General features: G+C 40.8%; 1 protein-coding gene across 1 annotated transcript in view; it reads left to right on the top strand.

The window, feature by feature from the left end:
* LOC114695330 (EGF-like and EMI domain-containing protein 1) overlaps nucleotides 1-26,789 on the top strand; it is a 695,481-nt gene that overhangs the window by 73,819 nt on the left and 594,873 nt on the right.

Here is a 26,789-nt window from a genome sequence, read left to right as displayed (position 1 = left end):
CAGTGCTCCCATCTCCCGTGGGTCCCTTCAGAGATGTTCTTGTAAATGAATTCCCAAATTCTTTTCTAAGTTGCCTTTTAAAGAATATATGAATTAAGATAAAGCTGATGTTCAGTGATCTCACACTTGGACCACAGGACTGATTTGGAGACAGGGATCGGTGGAGGCTTTGGAGCTCCAGCTTGTATCGTTACTATTTCCCAATGTTTTAGAAAAACAACAACAAAAAAATTCACACATGGGTCCATTCTTTGACTTTAAATAAAGTAAAAGTTTTCAACTAAATTGGAACTAAAGGTTTCCTTATTTTGACCCATAATTTTGGTGGGGAATTACAGATGTTACTAGTTCATCAAAGGTTTTCTTTAAAAACCATAATTAGTTATTAATTTATAAATGCATTGTTTTTAGGAGCAAATCTTGCAGGACATCAGGTCCCAGAGGACAAAGATAACAAAAGAGAATATGGTAAAGATATAATGTCCCAGTTATACCTGGACTAAGTTATTCTTTATCTTTTACACCAGTACTTGAATATTTTGATTATTCTAACTTACCAGCTGCCATACACCAAAGTAATTAAGGTGCTCTCTGAAATCCAAACAGTTAAAATTTTCATTTTTGTAGTTTTGGCTTGGTGAAAATACTGGATAATTTCAAACATAGGAAGAAAGATTGTCTTTTGCACAAGCTTGTCTGTGCACCATGACATCTCCAGAGCCAAGGGATAACATCAACATACAAAATTCCTGTCAGGAGTCCCTGCTGCTACCAACAGCACCACTGTCCAGGCTGCTTCCCTTACACGCTAACACTGTTTCTCTCCTGCTCTAGGACACTTGGTGAATTTTAAAAGGAATCAACAAACCCTGAGGGGCTAGGTCCCAGAGAGTGGATGTTTAGACTTCTGCATGGGGTTGTATTTCCCCCATCAAAATGAGGCACTCCTAACTGTATAAACTAAGGTGGTTTTCATGGAGAAATTTTGAAGACTTTCTAGGAAATCAAGCAGTTGAGGAACAGGCGGAGAACCCCATTAAGAAGAAATTACACTAGCTGAGTTTTAAAAGATGAGAAGCTCAAATTGACAAAAGCTCTTTGTAAAATGTAGCGAATAGGACAAAGCCCACTAGGCAGGCTGATTATAGCCTGGTGAGGCAGGCTCATCCCTAATGCTTCTCTAGGGGCTGGAGTTCTTATGTGTGGCATCTGCCCCCCTGTTGCTGGAAATTTTCTTGGTCCTGCCCAACTCCCATGGCCCCATGGTCCTGAAGCTGCTCAGACCCAATAAACACACTTAGGCTTATGTTATTTTTAAACTATGGTCATGGCAGGCTTCTTGCTAGCTAACTTAAGTTAATCCATTTCTATAAATCTGTATTTTGCCCTGTGGCTTGTGGCTTACCAGTATCTTTACATCTTGTTCCTGCTGGCAGCGGCTGGCAGTGTTTCTCTGTTCTGTCTTTCTCCTTCCTCTCCCTCTCCAGTTAGAATGTCCCACCTAACCTTATTCTGCCTCATCATTGGCCAAACAGCTTTATTTATCAACCAATCAGAACAATACATATTCACAGCATACAGAACGACATCCCCATCACCCCCACATATATATGCATATATATTACAGTAAAATAATTTTAATGTTGTATTTGTAATTACATATAAGAAATCACTCAGATGTTGAAACATTAAAAACATTCCAATTATTACAAAGCCCCAGTCAATGTAATACAGCAAACTAAAACTATAAAGAACTGCTGCTGCCTGCAGATAACCATGATGGGCATCCCCATACACATTTATGTTCACACAGATATGAAAATGTATACATGTGGGATCATATTACACACAGGATCTTAATGAAGGCCCTTTTGGTTTTTCCATCTCTTCTTTCTTCCCATCTAACGTGTTTTCCCTCATTGTCTGCTGTTGAACCCTTGTTGTGTCTTTTCCTGGGCTTCCTGACTTGTACACAGCCAGCTGTGTCTAGTACATCAGTGTACCACACAATTTTGAGTAACTATTGGGTGATAAACACTTGTTCCAAATTTTATCCTAGTTTTTGGCACAATAATTAGGCTTGTGATAATATTGTGCTTTACATTTTGTGAAGAATGTCCCAGCTGTGGGATTGTTGGGGGTCAATGACTATGTTCAGTTAAAATTTTTGTATACTTGAGGATCAGTGTGTGTGTGTGTGTGTGTGTGTGTGTGTGTGTGTGTGTGTGTGTGTGTGTGGTTGTGGGTTAAAATTCTGATAAGTCTTATTTATTTATTTTTGACATTGACTTTTAAGAGAATCCTCACATCTTCACTCAGAATCAAAGATGTGATGCCTATCTCAGATCATTAGGGTCACTGTAAAAAGAGTTTGTAGCCTGGAGTGAAGTTGGTGTTATCAATGTGTATGGGAAGAGAGAACTCTGAAAATAAGCCACTTGGCCTTTATAAAATGGAGAAAAGACTGTAGTCCTAGCGAGAGTGGAAACATGCTAATAAGTGAGAACAACACTTGAAGTTAATAATGATTCTAAAATTGCTGATCTACTTAACTCATTTGAAAAAACCTGGCTCTCATAAAGCAAATGAAAAAATGAATTTGGACAATTAGGAAGCAATGAAGAGCTTTCTGAAATAACTATTGATTAAAGAAATCAAAAGGAATACTTTGAAGATTTGAACACATGCAAATCAAACTAGATCCTGGTAGTGAAGTTTACTCTCTTTGAAATTTTATGGCTTCAGAGAGAACTGGGAGTTACAGGAACTGAGTAATTTCACACACAAAGTCACACCTCATTTCCACATCTCTACCCTCTTCCTTTTCTCTGGGTCAGAAGTCAAGCAAAATGATAATGTGACTAACATAGGCTTCTAAGTGTCCTTATTTTCTATGCATATATTTCTTTATTCACTCTGTCTGTCAATCAGCCTTCTATCAAGTCTCCCACTTAGTAAATATTTATATAACAGACTGTGCACTAGATATTTCAGAGGAGAAAACAAATGGTTTAGTTTTAGTCTGGTGGGAAATAGAGAGCAGAAAACCTATGACTATTATGCAGCTCACCATTGCCATGACAGAGGATGGTTCTGTGCTAAGAGAAAGAGGCGGCTGTTCATCTATGTCATACCAGAAGGGGAGGAAAGGTTTCTCAAAAATGCTTGTAAGTACAAAATACAGTTCTTAAAGATAAACAGAATAATCATATGAGATTTGGTAGAGACATTAGTATGTTTTCCACAGACATAAGAAGTATAAGCCACAGTTCTCTTGGCTACAGAAAGTGGTGCACAAGAAGCAGCCACATCAGGCCACTAACTTACAGCCAAACCTGGTGCGTTCGGACTTTAAATACAGAGAATTAACCGATGAAATTCTTCATAATTCTATTGCCAAATTCAGTTTCTGAACAATACAGTCCTGCGGTTGAGGATTGGTTGATTCATTGATTGATTTCCCCCCGCCCCCCGCATGTAGTATGTATGTTAATGTACATGCATGTGAACATATGGAGGCCAGAAGAGGGCGTCTGGATATCTTCTTTCTTCTTTTACTTCCCTGAAGCAGGATCTCTTCCTGGACCTGGTGCCTCCCTTTTCTCAGCTAGACTTGAACCTGGTAACTCCCAGCACTCCTGTATCGACCCTTTCAGAACTGGGTTTATAGCTTGTATGGGAGGCCTGGATTTTTTTCCTCAGGTCTGAAATTCCAATTCCCATTCTCGGGATTCTGCAGTTAGGATTCTTAACTGCTGGGCCATCTTCCCAGTCCAAGTTGGGGTGTCTTGAACATGCAGCATCACTGGTTGTTTCTCTATTTCCAGTACTTACAGAAGAAGTCACAAATGTTTCTTTGCCGTCTTTAAATGTGGTGTTTAGATATATTAAACATAAGAAGTTTTTGGAATGATGTCTGGGAAGTTCTCAGGCAGTTTGAGGCTGAGGCTGGGCCTCATTGTTGACTAGCTGTTGCTGTCTTGGAGAAGGTGTTTACATTTCCAACCTCAGCATTATCATTTTTAAGGAGAAAAATAAAAACTTCAGCTTTCCTGAGTTCCAACAGTGTTCCCACAGTATTTTCAGAATTTTATATATACATTAAATTACCAGTGATGTAAAGGTTATGGAATAACTATTCTTACCTCACCTTTGTGTATTATGGAGTCATAGAGACTGGTCTAAGAGCAAATAGCAAAGATGTAGGACACATGACGTCCATACGTACTATATTCTGGTCTCAGAGTTTGTGAGCTTAACCTGGAAGCTGGGATGCCCTTCTGACAGTGTTAAGTGTGGCTGTGTGGTGTGATGTATGTCAGGTTGTTATTTGTGAGAGGCCTAAGGGATAATGTGTGTGATTTATATGCCAAAAAGCAGCGTCCAAGCTGTACTACTTCCTATTTGCTGTAGATGCCCCGAGGATCCTAGAGGGGGAGCTCTCATGAGAGGGAGAAAGGCTCCAGCTGTTTCAGTTACCCCACTGGAGAATCTGAGCAAATCTCAGAGAAGACTGAGTCACAGGTACAGCTGACCATGAGACAGGGTCCAGCCAAGGAGCTGTATTGACTGTATAATACTGATGGATAGAAAGCTGGGCTGAAGGGATTTCTTAAGAACACTATTTATTTGAGCCGTGCTGTAGGTTGAATTATGTCCCCCATTGCCACTTTTCCTATATTCAAGTCCTAAATCCAAGTACATTATAATGTGATTTTTTTTTTTTTTGAGACGGGGTTTCTCTGTGTAGTGCCTGTCCTGGATTAGGCTGGCCTCAAACTCACAGAGATCTGTCTGGCTCTGCTTCCTGAATGCTGGGATAAAAGGTGTGTGCCACCACCGCCCGGCTTATAATGTGATCTTATTTTGATAGAGGTTTGCTACAGATATAATTAAGTAAGATGAGTTCATACTGAACCTAGTATGACTGGCAATGTTCTAAAAGAGGGAACATTTGAATACAGGTACATGCACCCAGGGAGACCATCATAAGAAAACGAAGACTGATCAAAACAATGGTTGTATATGCCAAGAAATACCAAACATTTCCAACAAATGTCCAGAAGTGAGACTTACCTTCATAGCCCTTAGGAGGCAGTATGCTGGTCTCCAAGTTCTAACCCCAGCGCTTGAGGCAGTCCTATGCCATGTATGTGAAATATGTTTTCAGTTAACCCTCAGGCTGTCCGCACTTGGCATTATTTTTCTGATTTTACAGAGCAAAGCCCTGGGATTTGTTTTTGTTGCTTAAGCAGCTCAGCTTGTGGTATTGTGTTGCTGCAGCATTGCAAAGCAGCATGGGAATCTCGGCAAACATGGCCCCTTCATCTTCTGCTTCATTTCAGCAGTTGGCCGGCTGTAACAGGGCAAAGGGGAACATGGCAGGGGGTAATAAAGAACAAGTCCTGCTAAAGGAAGTGGGTGGCTTATTTTAATTGAATTATAAAATCAGTCTGGGAAGGTGATTTTTGAAAAGAATGGAAAAAACCATTCATTTAAAACACTTCAAAATGCCACACTTAAATGAGCATTGCTAGCAGATGTTACAAAATGAAGTAATGACAGGTTATATTGTGGAGATAAATTGACATACAGTCTTAACATGAGCCAGCAGTTTACACTGGTAAAAATCTGTGCTTATTTTGTTTGTCAAGTAAAGATGGCTTGTCTTAGAGCCCTAAGCTCTCAGCAAAGAATGGACTCATCTGCACTGAAGTCACCACAGTCTTCATTCTATAACTAGACAGAGGCTGGGGCAACACTGACAGCCATGGGGATGTATGGTAGAGGAACTGGGTAAACTGTTTCTGAGGGTAGTAAATTAAGATCTGTGTCCTTCCATGTGCCCAGGAGAAGAAGCTGCTGTCTGGACTCCATGCATGGGGTTTACTATCCTAATGTAATTTGGAAATCAAAGCTTTGGAAGAACGTTGCTGTGTACCCTTGAGGATGTGCTTTCCATAGCCATTGTTAGCGATCATAAGCCACAGTTGAAAAGAGGCTGCACTGTAATTACTTGATATTTGCAAATATGACAGTCTCAGGGGAGAATACACAGCACCATCCAGGGTTATTTGATTCCACAGGGTGTAATTAGTGATGAAGTAGAATGTGGTGAATGTTGATAATAATGACAATTATGGGTAACCCAGAAGCCATGCTTTTTATGAGCTATGCTGTGTGCTTTATACATCTGTGCTTGTTGGAAATGCTCACAATCCTGTGTCTTTAGTATTCTTATTTTACCGATAACACAGATCTTCACACACTTTCTGTTGCTGAAAACACAATACTAGTGATTGGTAAATTATTTTTTTTTAAAGGAGTTTTCTTTGGATTCATGGTTCTGGTTCAAGAGTGAGGGGCCATGTCTGGTGATAACCATCTTACTTGAAGATAGCACAGAGCATCATGTGTAGGGATAAAGAGTATGAGAAACTTATCCACTAAACCGGCCAATTCATTAACTCAGTGGTGTCTTAACTTATTACACATATGGGTGTGTCAGTCCATTCACTAGACCAGATTCAGAATCAGTTTTTCAAAGATCCAAATGGTTCCATCTCTTAATATCTCATAATGAAGAGTTCAGCATGAGTTTAGGGAGAGACAAACCTGTATGGTTTGCATATGAAGTGTCCCTCAAAGAACTCAATTGTTGAAGGCATGCTTCCAAGCTAGTGGTGACTTGGTAATGAGTTCACAACTGAATGAATATCAGATACCCTATTTCATTTTTAGTGTTTAATCCTGGACCCGTGCTGGGCAACAACGTTTCTGTAAAAGTATGAGGTGAATTATTGTGTTCACTTGAGTTTTGCTCACTGTACAGACGTATGTTGACCTGTGTTATTGAAAGTATACTTTGTTCTTATAGAAACATGAAAAAAAGGCTAATAATGGAATGAATGGTGTTCTCTGAAACAGATTCAAACTGACATAGGACGCAGGTCATGGTGGGAGGTATGGCAATGAGAGGGAATGTCATACCCATTCCACACTGTTGCCAAGCTGGACAGGACAGATCACAGCTGTTTGGATACGCAGTGCCACAAAAGATGGAGATGGGGAAGTTTATGTGAAAATATGTCTTTACATGATACAGCAATATGATGAAAGGTTACAGCATTCCAAAGTGAAAGAAAATGTCAGACCATGAAGGCAGCCAAACCCTACATAACCATTTTTTCTCAGTTTCTTCTTGCAATCAAGTTGTGTATTTTTGCTTTATCACATATTAAATCAAGCTCACTTTAGTGAATCAGGTACAAAATAAGATGAAAATGTTCTTTTTAATATATTAACTGGAACTTAAATACCATATTTTATTTTCAACAATATTTTTGTTATTCACAATTTCATGAAAGAATACAATGTATCTTGAGGCTATCTACCTCTCTCTCTCTCTCTCTCTCTCTCTCTCTATCTATCTATCTATCTATCTACCTATCTATCTATCATCTATCCATCTATCCATCCATTTTATGTATATGGGGATTACTATGTGCATGCCTGGTGCCTGAGGAGCCAGAAGAAGGTATCAGATCCCCTGGAAGTAGAGTCACAGATGGTTGGCTATGAGTTGTCATATGGGTGCTACGAACTGACTCTGGGTCCCCTGCAAAAGCACCAAGTCTTCCTAACGGTTGAGTCATATCTCTAGTCTCCCTCTCATATTTTCTTGAGAACACAATGGGTGTGATTTGAAAAGAGAACTGAGTAAAGCAAAGAGAACATGTTTTATTGCACAAATCAACCCTCCACATTCACTGCTCTTTGGGAGAGTGCATCTGAGTTAGAAATGCATAAGTTTCCATAAGTCTGTGTGGTAGGGGGAGACTTTGTTCAAGTTCAGGTGTTTCTGAGGATAATGAATGAGAAGTACACTAACAGCGCTTGGTTTGGTTAGACAGTTTTATGCCTAGCTCTTTTTAAAACCATACATTCCTTGTATAGCAGGAAATCCTGGTCATGCTTTCTTTTGTTTTCTTGTTGTTATTTTTTTTTTTTTTTTTTTTTTTTTTTTTTTTTTTTCATTTTTCTTTTTTTTTTTTTTTTTTTCTTTTTCTCAGATAGGAAATTTGCTCCTAACTTAAGTTATTTTTTAGATTTTGGAGATGGTATAGAGTAGATAGCCAGTTGGTCTGAACTGATTAAATACGTGATTAGAAGTGAGATTCACTGATACTAAGTGTGTAGTCTGTGTTAAGCTAGATTTTTTGATAAGAGTTGAGTGCATCTCTCTTTTTCATTTTTACAGTGATTTTTCAGTACTCCAGGCAGAGGTCAAGCAAATACAGTGCTAAATGCATAGGATGTTATTTATTATCATTATATTTAAAAATATGAACAGAACACTCTGCTTTGTGTGCTATATTTCTCAATGTCTATTTTCTGGATCACCTCTTCTTTTGTATTTTAAGCCATGGAAGATGGATTGAAGCTTCTGTGTTTAGGTAAGCCTGTGAAGTAATGAGTTATGTGGCTCCTGATAGTGTCCTCTTTTGGTGGACTTTTCAGAGTCTCCAACAATGTGCTAGTGTGATCGGTGGTTCATGGAAGGGCATGTAGATTCCTATGTACTCAAAAGGACTATATATGTATATATTTGCATATATATGCACATAACTACAATTAATGAAAAAATTGGCCATGGATTTGAAAGAGATAAAGAGGATTGATGGGAGGATTTGGAGGGAGGAAAGGAAAGGGAGGAATGAGGAAATGATGTAATTCTATTAATCTCAAAAATAAAAGAAAAACAGGTGATGAAAAACATGTAGGCATAAAGCATTTTTAATGGAACTATTTTGAAGCATTATTATTTTGTGTAGAACATTTTGCTTTCAAGAAATAATGTATACACACATGAAGAAAGAGACAGGGAGAGATAGATAGATAGATAGATAGATAGATAGATAGATAGATAGATAGAGCAAGCTACTTTTTCCAATGTGTTCAGCTAATAATGAAATATTCATATAGTAGTGAAAAAAAAACCAAACAAAGTGCTTTCCCATTTGTTACCTCTTTCAAGATCCTACCCACTGTATGGAAGAGTTCATATTATTACTCTTATTTCATATATATATTTATATCATAAATGTATTTCATAATATTCATATTATCAAATTAGAGTCAAAACAACAGAGACACAGAAAGTGTAACTGAATTGCCCAAGTCGCATTTGTTAGCAGCTAAGCGAATATATCAAACAGGTTTTTAACTCTCCAATTCTAGGTTACTGGTTACTATCCTACAGGTAAATGGGGATGATTAGGGATCGAAGTAGTTAGGTCTTGTGTGCCCCCCCCCCTTTTTGCTATAGTGTATCCTGGAAGGGTCAGCGTAGTTGGGAAACAGAAGTTCCATGCTATTCTCTAGGAGATGTGACCAAATACCACACAGCCCAAGTAGGGAACTCACAACAGACCAAAGTACAGATAACCACCAATGAATTTTACTGGGGTCCTTTAGAGGAGCAGAAATGATCCCCCCAAAGAGCTGCAACACTGAAGTCTTGTCCCAGCATGGTGATGGCTCATGAAGGCTGAAAATGTGGAGCACACTGCACATCCAGGCAGCTCAACAGGCTGGAGAGCATCTTGTCCTCATAGCTCAGTTGGTCTGCACCTCTTCCAGATATCTAGGCTGGCCTCTGCTTCTTGCAGGCTGCTTGGCTGTTCGAGAGTGTCTCTCAGCAGTCCCAGATTGTGTGTGCTTAAGAGGGGAGGGGCTGACTGTCAGTTTCAGGGACTTCCTGAAACTTTGGAGGACACTTTGTATTCTGTGAGCTTTCCTGTAGGATGGACTCTTTCACCTCCCCTTAGAACATTCCATTATTCACCCCCACCCCTAGTAAGATGGAATGTTTGAATTCCAGAGGAAACTGCTATTTATAAGTCACCTTTTCTCTTTCCCCAATCAGATTATTTCTATTGGCCCTCCCAATAAACACCTTTAAACAAATAATTCATAGATGCTACTGGATTTTTACTGGGAACACAGAGGTTAATGGTGATAGAGGTCTGGTTGTGCAGTCAGCAGACAGTTGATGATGTAGGATTTGGGAGTGCTGAGGACTGCCTCTAAGGGTACTGTGAAGGCTTGTCTTCATGTATTCATCCTGAGGCTAAAAAATGTCTGTGCCTTTCCCCTCAAAGGCAAGTACTTGAACTTGGTGGTAGTCCTCTCTTCACTACTGCCTCTCTTTATATGTCCTGGTCTCAGTTGTTGCCACGTGTATCTCCAGCTTGTACTAAATCTTGATGTCTGTTTTTTTTTTTTTACTAGGAACCATATTGCATCCCACACCCTCTTCTACAGCCCTTGCCTCCACATATTCACAGATAAACTAGCTTTATCATCCTCTGCTTTAATAAGTATCTCTTGACCTTCCAAATAGCAAAGGCATAGGTACATCCATAATGAGGAAATAAAGCAGAGGTAAGTGCTCCAAATCAAAGATTTAAGAGAAACTAACAACATGTGTTAAAGAAATTAACTTTATTCAAGAGTGTTCTGCCCTTTGACTTCAGTGTCTGGGAGGTTTTCTTTAAGGCTTTAAAATGATAGCTTTCTCTCTCTCGCTGAAGACCTTAGGTTACCAGAGAAGCTAACCATATAACAAGGCCGAGTCTTGCCACACACCCAACTTGTCTTAAGGTTCTTAGCCCACCATAAAGACTGACAGTGTAACTGAACTGAGGATAGGGCCTTTGGGTGACCATCAGAAGGTCCTAGAGCCTCAAGCCCACTCTGTGGACAGTTAGGATCACCATTCTGGATAGTGGATCCCCAGCACTATCCAGTGGGGGCTTGAGTGAGCTGTGCTGCTGGTGGGAGTCTATGCAATTGATGGCGACAGTTCCAAGAGGCTGGTGTATTAGCACCACGGGGAAATGACAACAGAAGCTTCTCTTCTGGAACTTCTCCACACTCTGTCCTGTGCATGGCTTCCCTGGCTAGCTTCAATACGACAGTTTCCGGTGAATTCCATGAGTCCTTACAGCTAATTATTAAATTTGAGGGTGGTTTTGGGAACTCCCTGGCCACATCTGCAGTTGTACTAGGGGCTGAGACTGGCATCCTGTAGAGAATCTTCACTGTAATGCCTCAGTGGCTTTGAACTTTCACAGAAGGGAAGCCTCTTTTCTTCAAGAGTAAAGTGCTTTGGGTATCTGCACTGCTTTCTTGTGACTGTGAGGCACAGAGACAATGCAGCAGTGCAGCGTTCTCAGTGCTCAGTGTGCAGATGGGGACGGAATAGGTGTTTCCTCATCGCTGGTGAAGAACAATGGTGTCTGGACTCCCTATGTGGGCTGAACGTAATAACTTAACACACCCATTTATTGAATCAGATGGCAAACCACAGAAGGCAAGTGCAAAAATAACATTATTATAATCTGTTGGAGCTGAACAATGCTGGAGACTGGGGACATGGAGGAGGAGGAAAATAAAGCGCATGGTACCCGAAGTTTTAAGAGCCTGCCTGCATTTGTGGAAACATTTGTTGAAGTTGTTGGAATGATTTAAAAATAGTTTCAAAGACTGCATGCTAAAGAATATTTAACTGAGGGTATAGTTATGTAACTCAACTAGGTACTGTTTTTCCCATTTCAGCAGAAAGGATGTTATATTTTGATGTGTTGTAAGTTGCGGTGACCTGTGCTTAGCTTTCACTTATCACAAATAATCTTTTCCAGGATCATGCATTTGCTACAATGTTGAAATACTTCTGTTATGTCTAACCTTGGAGAAGGGTCAAAACAAATCTGTGCTTTAAGTAAGAATAATTAAGCTGCCTGAAGAATGTGTCAAGAATACTGAAGAGAAAAAAGTTTTCCTTGTAGCCCATGGCCAGTCTCTTCTGTTTCCTTGTTGGCACTGTGGAGCTGGGAAAGCTGGCAGAGGTCCCTGTCAACATGCTCTTGAAGGTTGAAAACATTTGAAAAAAATGAATAAAGGTGTTTTCATTCTATTTATGACCTCAATAATATAGCCTGACAACTATTTCTATAATATCTAAATTATATTAGGTATTCTAAGTAGTCTAGACATCATTTAAAGGTCATGCATGGGAAGAGGTGCGTAGTTAATGTGAAAATTGTGTTTCATTGTACACAGTGATCAGGAGCATGGCCGTTTTGGTATCCTTGGAGTGACACTCTAGTACCAAGCTCCCTAGAAGACCAAAGGAAGGCTGTATTATTCAACTTAGTCCCCATGTGAATAAAGACTGGGAATACATGTGACTATAGCCCTTGACTTATTCCTATGTGGAAAGAATGAAATATTCATGTACGATATTAGCTATGGTAATTTATACTTACCCAGAATCAAAAACATTCAGGCAAAGTTTGAATACCTCAGTCATATAAACAGCATTTGACTGTGAGTTAGAGAACTTCCCAAAGACTAGTGAGATAAAGACATGTTCATGGTTAACTTAGAGAATTGTGGGGAAGCCATCGATAGAGGAAACCCCGATGCAAATGGTGACAGAAAAGGAGTAAGAAAGATATTAAAAAAAAGGGGGAAGCAAATCAGATGACTGATTCAAACTGAAAGATACGGATGGAAATGAAAATAAAGACGTGTACTGGGCAGCTCTGAGAAAATGTAATTCAAAGTCCTCTCTGCTTTCATTTAGAGATTTCGCTTTTTGACTATGGTACAATACAAGGAGAAAAACAACTTTTTCCATGAGTGTAACTTGAACAGTTTTCTTCCCGACAAGCCATGATTAAAATGTTATATATGCACTAGGATGACAAATGTCCTGTTTTTGACTGAGGAATGTATTTCTACAGTCAATCAACGAATAAGTTATTGAAATAACAGAAAAATAAAGGCTGAGCAAATGTGATAGTTTAGACATGAAATTATAGATAGTGGCTTGCATAATTTGGTCATTTATGTGTTGCAGAAGAATAAAGAAGGCTTTCATTAAGTAGAAAAAAAATAAACCAGGGATGGAGTGTTAGACACTGAAATGATGGCATTTGCACCGAGCATGGCTCTGTTATTCTTCTCAAGGTTTTATATATTCATTCAATTATTCTGCAAATTGCCATGCAGACACTTCACTATGCATTTTGGCCACATAAGTAATTTTTTTAATAGTTGAGAAATTTTAAATGGAATGATCAAGTACTTTCTAAAGCTTTAAGCCACCAATATTTCATTGCCTTTAAAATATTTTGAACTCTTTGTGAGATGTATGTCGTCTAAACCTCACATTTTCCAGAAAATAAGAATTTCTGAACCTGTTCTGAGTCTGTGATATCTAAGTACAGAAGAATAGTAAAGGATTAAGTTAGAGAAACAACAGAACACGTGTCACATGACTCCCATCCCTCAGCTCCAAGAACAGTGTGCTGGAAGTTTCTCTGTTTAGAGATAGACTGTCCTATTTCCTTACACTGTGCAGAGTGTCCTCAGTTAGCCCTTTCATCCTGGAGGAATTAGCCAGGTTGGGCAAAACAGAAACCTCCAAGAGATTTTTCTTGTGGCTTCTGCACTGTAGTCCTTCTGGCTCCCACAGTGTCTTCTGTGAAATGCTGTCTATGGAATCAGCCAGGGATTGTGGGTGAGACTCGGTGTTCTCACTGATGGTGCACTTTTGAGACCACCTGTGCACATTGAAAGTGTACAAGACCCTGCCCCTGGCTACACAGAAGACGGGAGGTAATGGAAAATATGTGCAGTCTCAATTTAAAAGGCTTACTCAATGTGGCTACTACTTTGTCTGTTTCTCTTCCCTCCCTCCCTCCCTCCCTCCTTCCTTCCTTATTTCCTTCCTTTCTTTTTTTCTTTTACCTTCTTGGTGTGCAGGGATTTGTATGGATATGTTTCTAGCTCTTACATTAAACCCCCACCCCCCGTATGTATGTGTGTGTGGTATTCATGAGCATAGGTCTGCATGTTTACATGTGTGTAGTCACATGGATATGACAGTGCATGTGCATGTTTAGCGAAGGAGGAAGGCCAGAATGTGACAGTGTTGACTCCAGTATCTTCCTGCATAACTCTTTGCCTGACATGTTGAAAAATGGTCTCTTTCTGAATCTAGAGCTCACTATTTTGGTTAGCTTGGGTAGGCTGGATAGCCAGCTTGCTCCAAGGATTGTCTGTCCCTGCCTCCTGTTCTCTGTAATGACAGGTGGGCTGTCACACTTACCAGGCTTTACAAGTGTTCTGGAGATCCTTGTACTTATATGACAAGTGCTTTTGTTTTAACCATTTCAGTATTTTTTTTATTTTCCATGGCATTGACTCCTACCACACTTTAAAATTCTGATCAGGATGAAGTTTCCATTCATTAAAGGTATACAACTAGATTGTGGATGACCACGTGGTAGGATTTGCATAAAGGAGATTGTAAAGTTAGAATGAATAGTATAGGGTAAAAAAACAAAACAAAACAAAACAAACTATTAAGACCACTTCAAAGTCTCAGGTTCTGTGATTTCTGGATGGCAATTCTGAAGCCAGGACAGAATCTAAGCTCCTTTGTTTCTGGCCCCCAGCAAGGGACCTGAAACCAATTGAGTTTTAAATGAATGCACTGAATGAACGGACTTAGTGGATTAATCAGGATTTCACTTAGCTGTCACTGATTATTATACGGCTTTAAATCTGAGACTGCACAGTTGTGTTTAAAAGTTAGACTTCTTTTTCTGTGAGTCGTCATGTCGGGAATGGGTCATTGTCTCTATGAAAACTGCTGTGTGGCTTTGGCTGTCTGTTCGGCTCACTAGGCTTTTCCCATGGACAGATTCCTGTTTATGTCACACCACATAACTCAATCAATCACATAATCTTCTGAGAAAACAAACTTTTCATCAAATAAAACAGTTGTAGAAGCCCATCACTCACATTGGCATATGTTTTTAAAGATACAAAGCTCCAGGGGCGTTGGTAACAATGAAATATAAATATTTAGCTTCAAATTAAATGTCATCACTGAAATTCAGAGGCAGCTAATCACTGCCTAATCCCACTCCTGTATCCTCCCAGGGATTAAGACACCAACTCATTCCAAAATGTATTTGGCCCTAACAGTCTCCCCAGCTGCATTCACGGTGCCTCAACGCCTAGGGGCTCCGAAGCAACTTGGGCATCAAAGGTTTTGTTCCACTCTTTGATCATTCTCTTCAGGTTAGACCTTTTTCTGCCTGCTTGCAATTTCTCAAAGAGAAAGCATTAATAATTTGCCATCAGAAGACTTGCAATTTTGTTGTCTTATTTCTTTATCTATTCTGCACCTTTCCCCTTCCTCCTCACAAGGTGAAACAGCCCATTTGACACCATGTTCTGTCAGAAGCTAAGAGGGGGTCACAGAAGCAACCCTCTGGCTGTCTCTAGCATCCTGTGCCCACCCACCTCCATAGTTTTCTCATGCCTCTAACCTGCTTCTCTTGCCAGATCCCTGACTTCTCATTACCAGCTGTTGTGAGGTCACTTTGCACCAAATTAGACCCCTTTGAGATGATTCTGGGCAGTCTCATAGCATTGGCCAAAGGCAATTTTAAGCCAAATTTTTTAAAGCCAAATAGCTCTCTTTATACATTCAATTCTCCTCTTGCCTATAGGCATTTAAGTAGAATATACTTTAGTTTTAAAATGTAGATTCCACACACCATTAAGCAATAGTTCTGGATGATCTATCTACTGTATGGACTGAAGGTCTGTCTGTTATTGGACTGCCCAGAGTCCCTGGCACTCACTGTTCTTATCTCTGACTGTAGGGAAACTCTTGGCTAACAGATGTGAGGTGCACTCCAGGCCTGTGCTGCTCCTGTTCTCCATTGCTGATCGAGGTCCTTAGATGGAAGTTTGACAATAAGTTCTTTTTTTCCCCCATTGGCTTATTTTAGCGTCTAACTGGTGGGATGCAAATCTCCCTATCTAATCTCCTTAGGATGAATTTGCCTTTGATGTGGTTGTTTCCTGGAGTAGAGCTGCCGCCTTCTCATTATGTCTTCTAGCATACCAGTATGTGGGGAGACATTTTCATTTCCTGTGCTTGCTTGACAGAGAGGGACTGAACTGCCTGATGCCCCTGCTTGATGATCACTCACAAACACCTGTGTGCCCCGAGTGTTCTTGTCTGTGTCTTCAGGCGTAAACCGTGGGAAAACCTCATCGTCCTGGCCACAGAGCAGTGCGTGTGTGTGACCATCACTCAATTTCCTAGGAGATCATTTCCCACAGAGGCATATACAAACACTTGCTATTATCAGTGGTTGAAATTTATACCAGTGTCCTGTAATTGAAGTATTTTGTGAAATGCCTATGGTGTTATGACATTATTTTATACACTGATGTTTTTCAGGTTAAAATGTGAATTCTGAAGACTAAGGTTATACAGAGTCAGATTCCAGAGAATGCTGAAATATAGCTTTAAATGGAGATATTTGAACCTAGCTATATCCTCTATCATAAAGCATGACTTCTCTGATACTGAAATTACATTCTATATTTGAAAATGAGAAAGACAGATATATTTTGAAGGTAAAGCATTTGAAGTGAAAAGGATGAACCAAGAGAGATTTATTTGTGGGGGAAAAAGTCTAACTATGGGAAAGGGAACAGTCCGCCGATTTTGTTTGTAGATCTTCAAAGGTATTCCTCCAGGCTGGTCTCAGTAGCAAAAGGATTGATTAATCACGGTGAGTGATTTTATATTTTCTGCATTGAAATGGATGAATACGAGGCATAAGCAGAGAAGACTGGATGTAAGGGAGCTGGTCCATTGCAATAGTTACAGTTAAGCCTCCAGGCAAGCTCCAGTTTCACGGATTGTAGGGAAAATGTATCAGGAGTTTGCTTTGTACCACAGGAGATGGTGAGCATTTTGGAAGATGGCAGTTTGCGTTTGAATCTTAATCAAATGTGAAAGATTGCATCATATCTTGACACATCTACTCACTGTAACAGCTCTGTGAAAGAAGAGTTTATTATCATCCTTGTTTTAAAGATGAGAAGTTGGAGGCAAAGAGCAATTGAATCAACTGCTCAAGGTCAGTGTAAGTGAGAGTAATGGAACCCAAATGATGAGCTTGTGGGCTATTGTGGTTCTGCCTTTTTACCACGGTGCTGTGTGCCTTGTGGATGGATGTATTTCCGTTCCATGCTGCTGTTTTGGATTTTTTAGTTGTTTGTTTGTTTTGATTTATAGGACTCTTCTCCTGTATTTTGTTAGTGATCCCATATTTAACTGGGCAGTGCACATCTTTTTTTTTTTTTTTTTTTTCCTTTTTCTTGCTATTGGACTCTAAGGACTCTTCTGGCCAATACAAATACGTTATAGATTTGGGGAGATATTTTAGGGTCTTATGACATTATACATCATAGTCCCATTGATCAGAAATAGTTCTGTTGCTTGGAAGAGCACTCACCAAAGATCTGGATGCTTTATGTGACTCTCAGAAGAGTGAGCCTCCTCTTTAGCTTTTCACTCCCCTGAAAAGGAAAGAGCAAAATGGTGATTGAGAAATCATCAGACAGTTAAGTTCCGATGGTAATAGCCCGCCACGGAGAAGCACTTGTAAGCTTCTGAGACTTCTGCAGCTGCTCCTTCAAAGATGCGGGGAGATAGACAGTGCACAAAATAGGAAACAAAAGACCCCGCAGCCTGCAGGGGAATTGGGATTTCATTGTGTGTGTCAAAAGTAAATGAATTCAAGAATAACCACTTGAAAAGGAATTCTCCCTTAATGTCTTTGGTGCAAAATGTGCTCAGATTGTACTGGCTCTGGAGTGAGACTCAAAGAAGTAAATTACTTTCTAGCTACTAGCTTTCAATGGCTGGGCCTCAAAGTGCTGGCTAACCTCACAAAAGGGGAGCAGAGAAGTGAGTAGTTTGCATTTTCCTTCTAATCAAAATGGAAGAGAGGGGCTGACGGAGATACAATAGTTGCAATGGGATTTCTGATAGCAGAAGTTTATAAATAGGTAAAAAAGAAAGAAAGAAGAGAAAGAGAGAAAGAAAGAAAGAAAGAAAGAAAGAAAGAAAGAAAGAAAGAAAGAAGAAAGAAAGAAAGAAAGAGGAAAAAGAAAAAAACCCAGCTCACTGTAAGCCTCAACAAGAGCCACTTAAATGCTCCATATACATTTTTTTCAGGCAATTTTTATTTGGAATAAAGGGTCTCGGAAATGGTTCTGAGGTATGAAAACTGATGTTTATAGAGAGTAAACTGTTTCTCTTTGAAGGCTTTTCAAGTGTACATTCAGCAGCCATGTAAGTATGCAGAGCTGTCTGGGACACTTAGACTAGTTAGAAGTCAAGACTAATGAGATGCTGGCTCATGAGCTCAACCATACTTGTGCAGTTACATTTCTGCCACAGGAAAGCCTTTAGCATGGCCTGGAAAGCATCCCTGGGCATGCCCTGCACACTGTGGTTACACAGTGTCTGGGGACATTGAAATCAAATTCTTTTCCATAAAATCTACCTGACCTGTATGGCTCTTGCATCCTTTTCATTCCTCAAAGGGAGAGCTAAATATAACATACATTTAGAACATTGGAGCAAAACCAGCTTGTGAATGCAACTGTGGTAGAGTGTGCATAGAATAGACAACAATAATAATAGCTCTGTCTCTTGGTGTGTATGTGTGTAGTGTGTGTGTGTGTGTGTGTGTGTGCGCGCGCGTGCACGAGCGACCGAGCACTTGGAGGGCAGAGGATGACATTCCCTTAAGACAGCATCTCTTTCAGCCTGGAGTTGGTCACCAGCAGGCCTCAGCTCCTCCTGTTTCCAGCCCACAGGATTACAGCTGCCTGCCTGGCCACAGTCCACTTTTTGCACTGGTGCAGGGAATTGAACCCAGGCTCTTATGCTTGTACAGCAAATACACTTACCTGGTATGCAGGATGTTTTATGTCAACTAAGCTAGGGTCATCAGAGAAGAGGGAACCTCAATTGAGAAAATGCTTCCATAAGACTGGTCTGTAGGGAATCCTGCAGCCTGGTACCAGTGTGAATGGTGCCATTCTGGGCTGGTGGTCCTGGGTTCTCTAAGAAAGCAGGCTGAGCAAGCCAGTGAGCAGCACTTCTCTATGACCTCTGTGTCATCTCCTGTCTCCAGGTTCCTGCCATGATTGAGTTTCTGTACTTATTGCTTTGATGATGAACTGTGATATGGAAGTGTAAGCCAAGTGAACCCTTCTTGCCCATTTGGTCATGGTGTCTCATTGCAGTAATAGTAACCCTAACTAGGACACCTGATAAACCATCTCCCAAGACAACTAGTTATCTTTTTATATGAATTCATTTGGATGAGTGGAAAATCTGTTTAGAAAATCCTTACCTGTGCCTTTAAGCTGAGTATACTTTCTCCTTTCCTTTAGCAGTTTCAGGGTACTGGGTCTTGTGTTGAGGTCCTTGATTCATTTTGAGTTTTGCTTTATGCAGGCTAAAACAGAAGTGTCTAGTTTCATTTTCTGAATACTGAAATCCCAGTTTCCCAGCACCATTTGTTGAAGATATTATCTCTTCTTCCATGCACGCTTTTGGCATCTTTGTCAAAGATCAGGTAGCTGTAGCTATATGGAGTTATATTGGGGTCCTCTTCTACTCCACTGAGATATGTGTCTGATTCTATTGCTATGTCTCTGCATTATAACTTTAAACATGTAGATGATAACCCCTGCAACATTATTTTTCTTTGGGATTTCTTTGGCTATCCTTGGTCTTTCTTTTTGAAGTTTGGACAGAAGTACTCCATATTGCTGTTCCCAGGACTCATGAACTAGTAGATGGAAATCTGTTTCAGGCAATGGTACCTCTCAGAAGCACCCAAAACAATATAGTGCATTTCTATTGCTCTTGGTTTTGTATCATAACTAGGTGGCAAGACCCAGTTGCTGAAGACACCACACTGCTCACTTTAGTTGCAGAACACACAGAAACCAATCTGGAACTGAACAGGAAACTCCTTGCAGACCATCTTTTCTAGTTCTGGAAGGTGCTATGTAGGCTGCTGGGGGAGAAAATACGCCAATCATTTGTTTTCTCCAGTGCTGAGTCCTGCATGCTATAAGATGTGCCTACTGGTACAATAATGACAAATTATTCTCTTGTCGGATTGGAGGCCTGAGCCACAGAAGGGAAGCCCTGCTTGGTACTGGAAGCATGGTCAAAACCTGTGACTCAGGAAGTCACAGGCCTGCGTGGAGAAACCATTGGTGTTGTTCTCCTAAATGTTCATTCTGTCAAACTGCCTTCCAGATGTTTGTATTATGTCCATAGATTCACACTGCTCCTCAGCCTTGGCTAGAGAGGCTTCATACTGCAGTGGGGGAGTGGCCAGTGCGTTAGTGTTCAAACCACCGAGAATAAGCTCCTGGGAGTGCTCAGCTCTAGGTTCATTATCTGTGTCAATGCCCCACAGCAAGGTTGGGAAATGTCTTGGAAGAGAGGGAAGAAAGAACGTTAAGGGCCTGAAGATGGGGAGATTGCTGTGAAAAGCTCTCCTTGGGACAGGAGATGCCTGTTGCACACAGGAACCTACAGTAGCGATGGTTCCAGCCCATGATCTGCACAAGAATAAGCCAGCTAAGATTTCCAGCTCAGAGGGGAGGGAGAGGGGCACCAAGGCCCAGCACCAGCTGAGGAGCCTTGGCAGTTGATGGCTGCCGGGGGAGTAGCGGCTGCTTTTCTTTCAGGAGTGTGGCTGATGGAAAGTTGTTCATGCCATAGCGGATAACTTCATATGCATGCTTATCTGGGCAACACTAATTAGACTAAATGGATTAAGAAACGTAAAATAAGTTTAAAGTCATATAAGGAAAGTGTGATGTCGCAAAGGAGATGTGGTGGGAGAACCCAGTGTGGACAGGTCTTTCCCTTTCATTTAACTTAAGAGATAATCCTGCACAGGTAAGCTCGGAGGTGATGCTATCACCAAGTTAACAATTGAGATTGATCATCACACATGTATGTATGGAGCATGGATATCTAGGTTTTATGAAGCTCAGAAATTTAAAACACTCTACAGCATTTAATAGGGCAGACTTATGAAAAACTTGACAATGACATAAAATAAAGAAAACTTAGGCCAATTTTCTTTGATGAACATAACAGAAAAATTATCAAGAAAATATTTGAAAATAAAATGTAATAACATATTAAAAAGATAAGACAGCATGATCAGATTGATCTTTCCCTCTCCTGGAAATAAAAAGATGACTCAACGTATACAAATCAATAGATGTATTACAACACATAAATAGAATCAAGGTTAAAAACTCCATTTTCACCGTAATAACAATAGGCAACCTTTGACTAAATTTGACTTCTTTCATGAAAAGATCCCAAAGAAACTAGAAGTAGAAGGATCATACTAGCACATAGTAAAGACCACATATAGGACTGTTAAGAAAAGATCATTGGATCGTTTACACAGTCTAGTTTATACCTGGTGTGTAGGAACCAGGGAATAGATATTTTGAGAGGCAATGCTATGGTGAAAGGAATTGGGGATTTTGGAAGCATGGAAGAGCAAAGTTCGGGAGCATCTGACTGAATGTATGACTGCATGACAAGAGCCTTCTAGAAGGGTGTCAGAGACAGTGATGGAGGGAGACACCAGAAGAAATGCAGACTGTGCGGACGCTCGGAGCGGGAAGCTGCCTCTTGAAGACAGTGTTTAAGGCAGGGGTGTAAACCAGGTCCTTCAGAAGAGTCTGCAGGCGGAGTTCAGTTTCTGTTAAAAAGTCTGAGTGGTTTCCCAGGGAAAGACTGAGTTTTCTGTGTGTGATTATAACTACCCATGTAAGGAGGAGCAGAGCTCCATTTCTTGTTCTCCATCTGCTTGTGTGTCAGGGCTTCTCTGGGTCTGAGAGAGACAGGCTAGTGTCAGCTTGTTCTCCCAGCACCAGCAATGTCCACACACTTATCTTTTTGAGGATTTGGTCTGAGCAAACACAAAGTGTTGCTGTACTGGGGGCATAATAATAAACGCCCAGATCTCCCCATTTTGATTTTTGTTTTCCTCTGGTGCTGGAGGCTGACCCCCCTCCCCCATGCCTGGCTCATGCTAGGCATGTGTCCCAGGGCTGAGCTATGCATACCCCCACCCACCAGCTGGTTACTTAGCAAGAACTGGAGCAGAGATCGCCTGAGAAGCAGTGGTAAGGACAGTGCTACTGCGCTGGTTTATTAGCAGAAGAAGGGGTAGCTGTCATGACTTGTCTGGGGAAGCTGAGGTGAGCTGAGGAAGGAATGGTCTATAGGCAGTGACTTGGGGGAGGCACAGAATTGGGGGGGGCACAAGAGGAGTTACAGCCGATCACAAGAGGGAAGGTGGGCCTCTCCTTCAGACCTCCTTCCTTCCTTCGCCTCAGGCCGTGTCTGGACAAACTGGAGGATATCATTTATTTCTCAAGTTTTCCAAGATCATTCAGAGAATGGACTTTCACGAAGCTACGCCCAGGAGCAGCTGAACTGTTGAGAGGAAATTACATTTGGGATTATAAAATGATTGCAAGTTTATAAATTGGCCTATCTTAGTCTCCATCTATAATATCCACACTGATTTCCCCAAATCACTGTTAATTTTCTTCTTAACTCCTATGACCTTTTCCTGCCAGCTATCCATCTCATGTTATAGATCGAAGTAGAACCCTCTCAAATTCCCATGTCCACGCCCTAATCTAGTCTTGTGCATCAGCCAGCATGGGGGTTCTACCAGGGAAAGGTAATTAATGTTAAATGAGCCTGAGACACTGGAGGCCTTGCTTTCCCCATTTGTATGCAAAGAGGTCCCTGAGGCAAGAGCTCCCAGAGCCACACTTCTTCTTTTGGTCCTTCATCCTGGGCTTCTCAGTCTTCTGAAGATTGATGCATAAATCTGTCTGGTTTATGTACTTTTAGGCAGCCCAAGATGGCTGACTCACGCCCTGTTTTAGGGTAGCAGTTTGTGCACAGAATACTGTCTCTTGGAGCTTTGAGATCATATCTTTTGTCTCTGTGATTTCCTCCCAGTATGTACTTGACACTGGAAAGTTCATGGCTTATTTGTAATGGGATCCCCCCTGTAGTTTCTTACTAATTCAGGAAACTGTGTAACCAAATCTGGAAAAGATTTTGTAAATAGTTGACAAAATTCAATTATCTGGAATGTCTGTTTCATCAGCTCTTCTGAATAACTGGCTCACTGCTGTAAAGTGCTGAGGGCAGATTTAAAAACAGGGACACGCTAATTTGCTCAATGCTGTCATCATTAACTAGTTTCACATGGGCGAACTCATTGAAAATAGTATTTCCTGCACATTTGCATCCAGGTGTGATTCTGGGTCATGATGGAGTAGATACCAGGTTGCTTGATTCAAAACTTCCTGGAATGCCAATAATGGCTGTGCTTTTTTCCTTCTGTTTTGATGGAATTTTCCAGTTGCCTGAGGTTTTAAGACAGTGGAATTATTAGTTTTATTGAGCATCTAATAACTTTCAGGCACTGCTTTAAGGATTTTGCTTGCAAGCTGCTGTTTCAATCCAAGGATGTCTTTATAAAGTAGACACCCAACACCACAACTACTTCAAGCTGAGTACTCTGAATGGTTCCATTACTTAGTTAAGGCACACCGATGATCATAGGAAAGCCCTTAATCAGGACTAACAGCCATGGCTCCCAGGGCCACGGACTTCAACACCATGCCTTCCCCAGGCAAGCATCGAAACCAGAGGGTTTGCTTGGCAGGTATCACTAGCTCATCTACATCAGCCAACATTCTCTGCTGCTCTGAACAGTGGTGAACAGCCGGCAAAAGGGAGATCATTAATTTCTGGAGGTGGACAATCCTATATGATGACTGGTCTCTCCTTTCTGCAAAGGAACTTCATAATGTTTGCACTGAGCAATATTTCATGTGGCGACACACCTGTTCTCGCTCTACCTTAATTTCTTCATCTGTAAAATAAAAAGAGGAACAGTTCTTACCTGACATCATTATTGAATTATTGAGCAGACAAATCTAAATTATTTGGCACTCTGTGTAACAAGTGACAAGGACCCAATACGACGACCACCACCACCACCACCTTCATAACCACTGCCATTTCTGGCTCCACCACCATATCCTCATTACCATCACAATCACCGATGTCAGTACTATAACAATATTATCACCAGCAGCAGCGTCACCATCCTCAGCACAACCAGCACTAACATTATCGTTATCACTACCATCTCCACTGCGGTCATCACCAGCATTACCACAACACCTCCCATCATCACCATCATCTCTTCTGCTGTCATCACCAACAGCACCAACGCTACCGCCGTCACTGCCACCATCACGGTCTCTTTCTAACTGATTTGACAGCAAAGCTGATAACAATCTTCACTTGCTTTTGCATTCAAGGGACAATTCATGGAGTCGCTGGTGTGAGTGGATTTCTTTAGACCTCCCTATGATCACGTGGCAAATGACAAGCAGATCTGTAACTACAAGGCCATTTGGAACATAGTGAATAGTTAATGATCCAGTGGTCATCCCAAATAGTGAAGATAATATTCATCTTCATTCAGGTTTTTATCCCCTGCCCCGTACATTTTTTTATTTAAGAAAATTTTTTATTCATTTTATATACCAACCACAGATCCCCCTTTCATGGCTCCTCTCACCCTCACCCCCTACAATCTCCCCACCCCACCTTCTCCTCTAAAAGGGTAAGGCCTCCCATGGGGAGTCAGCAAAGCCTGGTACATTCAGTTGAGATAGGACCAAGCCGCTTCCCTCATTTAGGGTTTTATAAATGAGTCAATGGGTATTCATAGTACAGTTGGGAAGTATTTCTTTTAAAAACATTATATTTAATGTATAAAGGCTTCAACCTTAACTAGTTAAAAAAATACTACGATAGCTCATTATCAAAGGATTCCAAATGACACCATTTTACCATTTATTTTAATGCAGTGCTATTTTTACATTAAGTTATGAGTTAGATCACACAAAATATGCATGAAGGTAGGAGGGCATGATTTCTGACAGAGCTTCGCTGTGGTGGTGTGAGACCCTGTGACAGAGGTGAGGGGTGGTTGGAAGTGCCAGTCAGACACAGCCTGAGGAGGAAGGGAAGTCACTTTGACCAAGCTCCAGCTCTGTGGCCCTAGGAAGAGCAGTTAGCTGTTCTCAGCCTGCTTTGTCATGTGTAAAATGACAACCACAAGTTTCACTTTGTAAGGTCAAAATGAGCTACCACATTCAACAGGTATGTTTAAAGCACCATCCTGCAGAGAATGCACTGATGGGAGCCACTCCTCCTGAAACTCAGAGGGAGCCTACCCGTACTGTGTGCTGGGGGAAATGTTGCTCTCAAATTCTAGAGACAAGAATTTTAAGAGGTTCTAATTATGGTTAATCCAGGCAGTGATAAAATGTTCTGCCTGTCCTTCTGTGTTTCTAAGTTCTGGGAAGTAGGAACAGATCCACTAAGTGCATAGTAGACTTCACAGCCTGGGTCTGAAACAATTCAAATGGAGGAAGGAATCTCGGGAATGAATGATACACATCATACAGTTTTGAACAAACCAACGATGAACATGGGAAGCATGCTATGATCACATGCAGGATTCAGAAGGCATGCAGGCGACAGTTGGCTTGCATATTAATAGAAAATGGAAAGCAGGGAAGATCCTAGGTAGAAAACTTCCTCTGAGGTAGTCCTGCTTAACGAGGAGACACCTGATGTCTACAGCCTGCTCTGTGAGACTGGCCCTTCACTTCTGCATCCCCATCACTGCTACACATCTTTGTAGCCATGCAGCTTCATCTCCATCCCTAATGCTGAACACTTAATGATGGCTTTTGTACCGCGTACCCTGTTTATTGACTGTCTACTTTGATAGAATGGAAACTTCTTAAGAATGGACATTTTTGTCAGTTTTGTTCACTGCTTAGAACAGAACAGCACATAGTAGGTACTCAGTAGACATTTAATAGATGAAGGATGTTACAATTTATATTCTAATAGTTTTTACATATTAGGGGTATATATTCCATTTTAGTTGATAGTCCTTCCCCAACCGTAGACCTAAGTCATTCTATAAAATCTTTTCTTTCTTCCTTTCTTTCTTCCTTTCTTTCTTTCTTTCTTTCTTTCTTTCTTTCTTTCTTTCTTTCTCTCTCTCTCTCTCTCTCTCTCTCTCTCTCTCTCTCTCTCTTTCCTTCCTCCCTCCCTCCCTTCTCTCTCTCTCTCTCTCTCTCTCTCTCTCTCTCTCTCTTCTCTTTCATTTTATATTTACTGGAGGTTGAATTCAAGGCCTTATGTATGCTAGGCAAATACTATATTGCTGAATTATTTCCTTCAGCTTCTCTTGACTTTTTATTTTGATACAAGGTCTCACTACAAATGCTCAGGTTGGCCTGAGACTTAACTCTGTTGTCCCTGAACTTCTGACCTCATGCCTCAGCCTCTGAAGTAACTGGAATTATTGGTCCGAACTACCAAGTCTAAGCTTATCATAGGTGTGTATCTGAGGCCACAAATTTCTTCTTGGAATTGCTAAGGACAAATCTATTAACTGGCAGATCAAAATCCTGATATTCACAATTATGATTTGTGTGTCAGGAGGAGAAAGGTCACATAAAGGCTCTGTGAGGTTGAGTGTTCACTGACAACTTGACAGACTCTTGCATCACCTAGAAAGAAGATTCAAGCACACCTCCAAGGGATTATTTAGTTTCTGGGCATACTTATGAGGGATTATGTTGATTCAGTTAACTGAGGTAAGCCATCCTGGAAGTGATTGGCCCCATTCCCTGGGGTGGGATGC

Source organism: Peromyscus leucopus, chromosome 6 (genome assembly GCF_004664715.2).
Source record: "Peromyscus leucopus breed LL Stock chromosome 6, UCI_PerLeu_2.1, whole genome shotgun sequence".
Taxonomy (NCBI): Eukaryota; Metazoa; Chordata; class Mammalia; order Rodentia; family Cricetidae; genus Peromyscus; species Peromyscus leucopus.
This window is presented reverse-complemented; position numbering and strand designations above follow the sequence as displayed.